The sequence below is a fragment of the Triticum aestivum genome, chromosome 5A (assembly GCF_018294505.1).
Source record: "Triticum aestivum cultivar Chinese Spring chromosome 5A, IWGSC CS RefSeq v2.1, whole genome shotgun sequence".
Taxonomy (NCBI): domain Eukaryota; kingdom Viridiplantae; phylum Streptophyta; class Magnoliopsida; order Poales; family Poaceae; genus Triticum; species Triticum aestivum.
Genome location: NC_057806.1, coordinates 609,375,135 through 609,380,750, shown reverse-complemented (window position 1 = coordinate 609,380,750; position 5,616 = coordinate 609,375,135). Strand labels below are relative to the sequence as shown.

General features: G+C 45.5%; 1 pseudogene; it reads left to right on the top strand.

The window, feature by feature from the left end:
• Nucleotides 1–375: 375 nt before the first annotated feature.
• On the top strand, nucleotides 376–4,031 carry LOC123107940 (chaperone protein ClpB1-like; annotated as a pseudogene).
• The last annotated feature ends 1,585 nt before the right edge of the window (nucleotides 4,032–5,616 follow it).

Sequence of the window (5,616 nt, the reverse complement as noted above, 5' to 3'; positions counted from 1 at the left end):
TATTATGTATCCAATGCCCTTGAAGAAAATAACCAAGTAAAGAAATGTGTTTTCATGCCCGAAATTGAAATGCAATTACTAATTTACGGGCCGGCTCGGGCGGCGGCTGAGCAGACCCCGCAAAATGGATCCGTAAAAAAAGATATTGGCTGCCGCCCGCGCCGGCCCGCAAAGCCCTTTTTCCACGAACTGTATACGCATTTTACGGGTTGACATTATACAGGGTTTGTTAGAGATACTCTACATGAAATGCCTTGGTTTAGTGGGCTCGACTGCTTTTGCTCAAACTGGGCCTCTTGTGGCCCAACTGCGGCAGGGCCCATAAGGGGGAACCCTAGTGCTTCGAGGCCTCGGGAGGTGCGTGTTGGACTCGAGACCAGAAAAAAAGGGTCCGGGTTGGACTCGAGTGGCGCCGGCGAGTCGGGACGGCGAGGGGGCCAGCGGCGAAGCAGCGAGAGGTGGACTGGCAGTCGGGCGGCGCCGGCGGATCGAGACGACGAGGCGCTCGCTGCAGGCCAGCCGCGAAGCAGCGAGTGGTGCTGAGGTGACCTGGGACTCGAGCGGCGCCGGCGAGTCGAGACGACGAGCTGCTCGCTGCAGGCCAGCGGCGAAGTAGCGTGGGGTGAACTGGGACTCGAGCGGCGCTGGGGGGAGCGGGCCTGACCTGAACAGGTCGAGCTGACGACGGCTCCCTGGTGCGGGGTAGGGAGTCGGCGGCGGAGCAGAGGACTGGAACATCTTGGGTCACTGGTCAGGTAATTTGTTTGCGCCTCGCCCCACAGTTTTCCTTCTCTTATACTAGTTGCAAATTTTGTTATACTTAATTAAGAGAAAAAGTCGATACTTTTCACGAGGCAGGGAACGAACGTTCCTCATGATCTTTGAGCAAAGTTTGATTTCAACAAGGTTTCTAGAACGGAAACAGAATAAAGTTTGATGTTGGGACAAACTCCGATCCTTTTACAACAAGAATTTATCTCGATTATGTATATGTATATGTACATGTACCCCCTCTTCTATATATATGAAGCATTGCTGTCCTTTTCCTCGTTCAGGTCAGGGCTTCTGCACAGGTATGAGAGGGACCTACGATCCACTGCTAGGGGCGCAGGTTGTGCAAAGAGCTGCTGTGCAAGGAAGTGTTCTCCATCAGCTATCTTCGATTTGGCGAGGGATCGAACCTTTCGTCTTCCTTGGAGCAGCTGTTGGTTTGGGTTGGGCAGCATGGACGTACTACGATCGTAAGGCGGCTATGCGCACCTACGGACGCCACATCACCGGCAAGGGAGTCGGACTGGTTGTTGGCCGTGATGATGAGATCGACCGCGTTATTTCCATCCTCTGCCGCAAGACCAAGAACTGCGCCGCGCTAGTTGGCCACGCGGGGGTTGGCAAGTCTGCCATCGCTGAGGGCCTCGCGCAGCGCATCGCCACCGGTAAGGTACCTGCTGCACTTGATGGGGCACGTGTTGTGGAGATCGACCTCGGGGCCATGGTTGCCGGGACCGTTTTGCGCGGTATGTTTGAAGAGCGAATGAAGAGCGTCATAAAGCAGGCAGAGAATGTAGGCGGCAAGATAATTCTCTTCATTGATGAGATGCATGTGCTTCCTCGTGCTGGTGATAGCCACGGAAATACAGACGCTTCCAGCTTGCTGAAGCCGGCTTTGGCCCGTGGTCGTATCCGCTGTGTAGGTGCGACGACTTTTGATGGTTACCGCAATTGCATTGAGAAGGATCCTGCACTTGAGCGGAGATTCCAGAAGGTGCACATCGAGGAGCCAAGCATGCAGGTGACAATCGGCATACTGCAGGGGCTAAAGCAGCAGTACGAACAGCATCATGGCTTGGAAATCCAAGATTCTGCTCTTGTTGCTGCTGCCCAGCTTGCTGCCCGCTACATCACCGGTGAGGAATTTACTTGCTTCTATTGTTTCGAGAGGTGATTAGGATGTACAGATCTAAAGATGATCTTTTGTGGTTATTGCCTGCCCCATCTTAAGGCCCCATAGTTCACATGCTAATAAAACTTCTGCATAGACTGTGATGTGCAATTCAAGGGCATTAAGTTGAAATAAATCTAGAAATACAATCTTTACTGTCCTGTGCATATAAATTGATGGGGTAACCTGCACTACAATTTTTCTTTTATGCCGAGTTGCACCAATGAGTGTCAACAATGGATTATATATTGTAGAAAATTAATGGATTTTTGTTGCTGTCTTTACCATAGGTCGTCAATTTCCGGATAAGGCTATTGATCTGATTGATGAGGCGTGCACTGCCAAAATAAAAAGGGCGATCTCTGAAAATTCATTGAAGGGAGCAGCTGTTGAACCAAATGATGTCGCACAAGTAAGCATTTTCCTCCAACGACATGTGTATATGCTGTTTCAATCAATATTTGTCATGCAAATTCTAACGTTAACGTTGTCGTTTGAAGGTTGTGAGCCAATGGACTGGAATTCCTGTATGTGCACTTGAGCAAGAGGAAACGGATAAGTTAATCCACCTAGCGGACAGGCTTCATGAGCGAGTTGTTGGCCAGGATGAAGCGGTAAATGTGGTTGCTGAAGCAGTGGTATGTTCTATGACTGGCCTTGATCATCCGGGCCAACCCATAGGATCTTTCCTCTTCTTGGGCTCAACTGGTGTTGGAAAGACAGAGCTTGCAAAAGCTCTCGCTGAACAGCTATTTGCGAGTGAGAAGATGTTGGTTCGCTTTGACATGTCTGAATATGTTGGCAGTGGATCTATTTTGCGACTCATTGGAGCACCCCCAAGGTAATTTTTAATATATTTTGTAACCTTGCATTACTTCTTAGTCTTTAGCTTGATTGATACTAATTCTTCTTTTGTAACTTCTTAAAGCCATGATGGCTATGATGACGGCGGGCAACTGACTGAGAAAGTTAGGAATCGCCCATACAGTGTGATCCTTTTCGATGAGGTAGAGAAGGCAGATCCCTCGGTGTTGAACATTTTTATTCAACTTCTTGATGATGGTGTTGACCGATGGCAAAGGACGGGCGGTAGATTTCAAGAATACCATCATCATTATGACCTCAAATATAGGAGCAGAGCACCTCATGGCAGGAATGGCTGGAGAAATCACAATGGATGCTGCACGTGACCTTTTGATGAAACAGGTTTGTGAATCTCAGACTGCTGGTGTGAAGGCCCAGAAAACACTTAAGGCCTGAGTTTCTCATATATATTGTCTGTGCAGGTTCAGAAACACTTCAAGCCTGAGTTCCTGAACAGGCTGAGTGAGATTGTGGTATTTGAGCCCCTTTTGCATGACAACCTGAAGGAGATTGTGAAAATCCAAATGAAGAGTGTGATTGCGAGGGTGGCTGACAAGGGCATCTCTCTTTTCGCAAGTGATGCCGCGTTGGACGTCATTTTATCGGAATCATACAACCCAGTACACAAAGCTTCTCCTTTTTTTTTCAAATTTAAATGCATGTTTTCATGTGTGTGTGTGTACGTTTGATAACCAAGCATGCTTTGTCTTGTCACAGATGTATGGTGCGAGGCCCATAAGGAGATGGTTGGAGAAGAATGTGGTGACTAAGCTGTCCCTGATGCTGATGAAAGGTGAAGCCAGTGAAGGCTCGACGATCTCCATCGACGCCACAGACGACAAGAAGAAGCTCAAGTATGAAGTAGTAGCGAAGAAGGTCGAACTTCCCGGTGAGTGTGACACTGACAGCGGTCGTATGGCGGCTGTGGTCAGTCCCATGAAAAGAATTGTGTCTCTGTTAGCGACCCTGACAGTAAAGCATCCTCACGAGCCTGCGTTCAAGCCCTTGTAACGGGAGTCGGGAATGTGTGATGGGTAAGTCCATGTAGTAATATGCTCGCCGGCGCCAATCACCTCGACCTCGACGTGCAGCGGCGCCCAGAGCGCAGCCAAGGAAACGCCACATACAAAGGTGATGTGTTGGCGCCGTTGTAGAGGGGGGAAACTGTGGGACGAAATGATCCTCCTAGCCATCGCACAAATAAACGGTATAGATCTTATTGCAAGCTCTGGGTGCTACTCCATCACCAACGTAAACCTTCAAATTTTAGACAAATCAAAATAGAATTGTAGAGCTTAGGGAAAATATTTCCAGCCTAGTTGTACCTTTATAAAATACATTTTCATATGCTTAAAATGGCGTTTATTTGTTCCCCAAAATACTTTTAGGGTTTTTAATAATTCCCATAAATATTTTTCTATGTCCCAAAATGCATAAAAAATAGTACTGAAATAATTTCCAGCTCAATATGGTGAAGAAAGTCATATTATCTTCTCATTTTTGGAAATTGCTGCAAGTAAAACTAAATCCAGTTATGAGTATAAATGATATTTAAATACTCCCTCCGTTTGGAATTAATTATCGCCCAAACGGATGTATGTAGCACGGAGGGAGTATTTCCAGCTTATTAATTGGATTAGTCATATATCTCCCCTAACTTTAATGAATATATAAAGTTGGTAAACATCAAAAGGCTCAAAAGAAAATCATCCAAGTCGACAAAAATATTTTTCTTTGATTTTTGGAACCCATTTATTCCCTCCCTTTTGGGGAAATGCTTTCATGGCTCAAAACAAAAGTTAAATTTAGTGAAATCCTCTTACCTAGGATATGAATTGCAGAAGAGTGAGCCGACACGGTCAATCAGGCAATCACCCAGCCGTTAGCATCCCGTCGTTTTGCCACTGTCGATGGCCAGCCTAAAACTGCATTGTCTGCATCCAATCTATTGGTAGTAAGAAGTACGTATGATCTTTCGGCCAATGGTGTGCTTTTTCAGAAGATAATTTTATTTTGTCTTTGTGTTTTACTAGTTTTTGGTTGCCTTACTATCCTAGAAGTTGTAATAAGCCAGTTTTGTGGCTGACACTATGCAGTGCATGGCGCAAAACTGGAGCATAAAATCCTTGTCTATCAATGGAACATAGTTTCTAGCTCAAAAGAAACTATAGTTTGTAAAAAATTCATCATTCATTCTTTCATTCACAATGAAGCATGATGGTCCCGCATTTTCACTCACAAACTAAAACCCAGTTTGTGAGGAACGGACAAGCGTAACTGCCTTCAAAGATTGGACTTGACAAAGGTAGGACACCGGTCATGTGGCACAAGTTGGTCTACCAAATATCAAACATGAAAAGTTTTTTTTTTCCGGGTAAAACATGAAAAGTTGACACAAGCTGGTTTGCCAAATATCAAACATGAATTTTTATGCTCTCGCAACACCTAGTTGAGAGAAACTACTCAGTGATAGGCCTGCGGGAGAATAAAACTTAATTAATTCCTACAATGTTAAAAATCTGACCATGGCAAATCAAACAATTTTCATTAAAAATTATGTTGCCATGAGGATGACATTTTCTTTAGTAATCATGACAAAAAACTGAACATGACAAAAATTTGCCATGCTTACTAAGGAAATTACCATCCTCGACACAACATAATGTGCCATGCTAAAAAATCTGACGTCTATCTGGAGCGAAATTCTTAATTCCTCCAACGCATCACCAAAAGAAAAATCACTCCCCTGCAGGACAAGCGATCAAGTGTAGCCGGTGTGATGTTCTCTCATCACCCGTTTTAAATCTGTA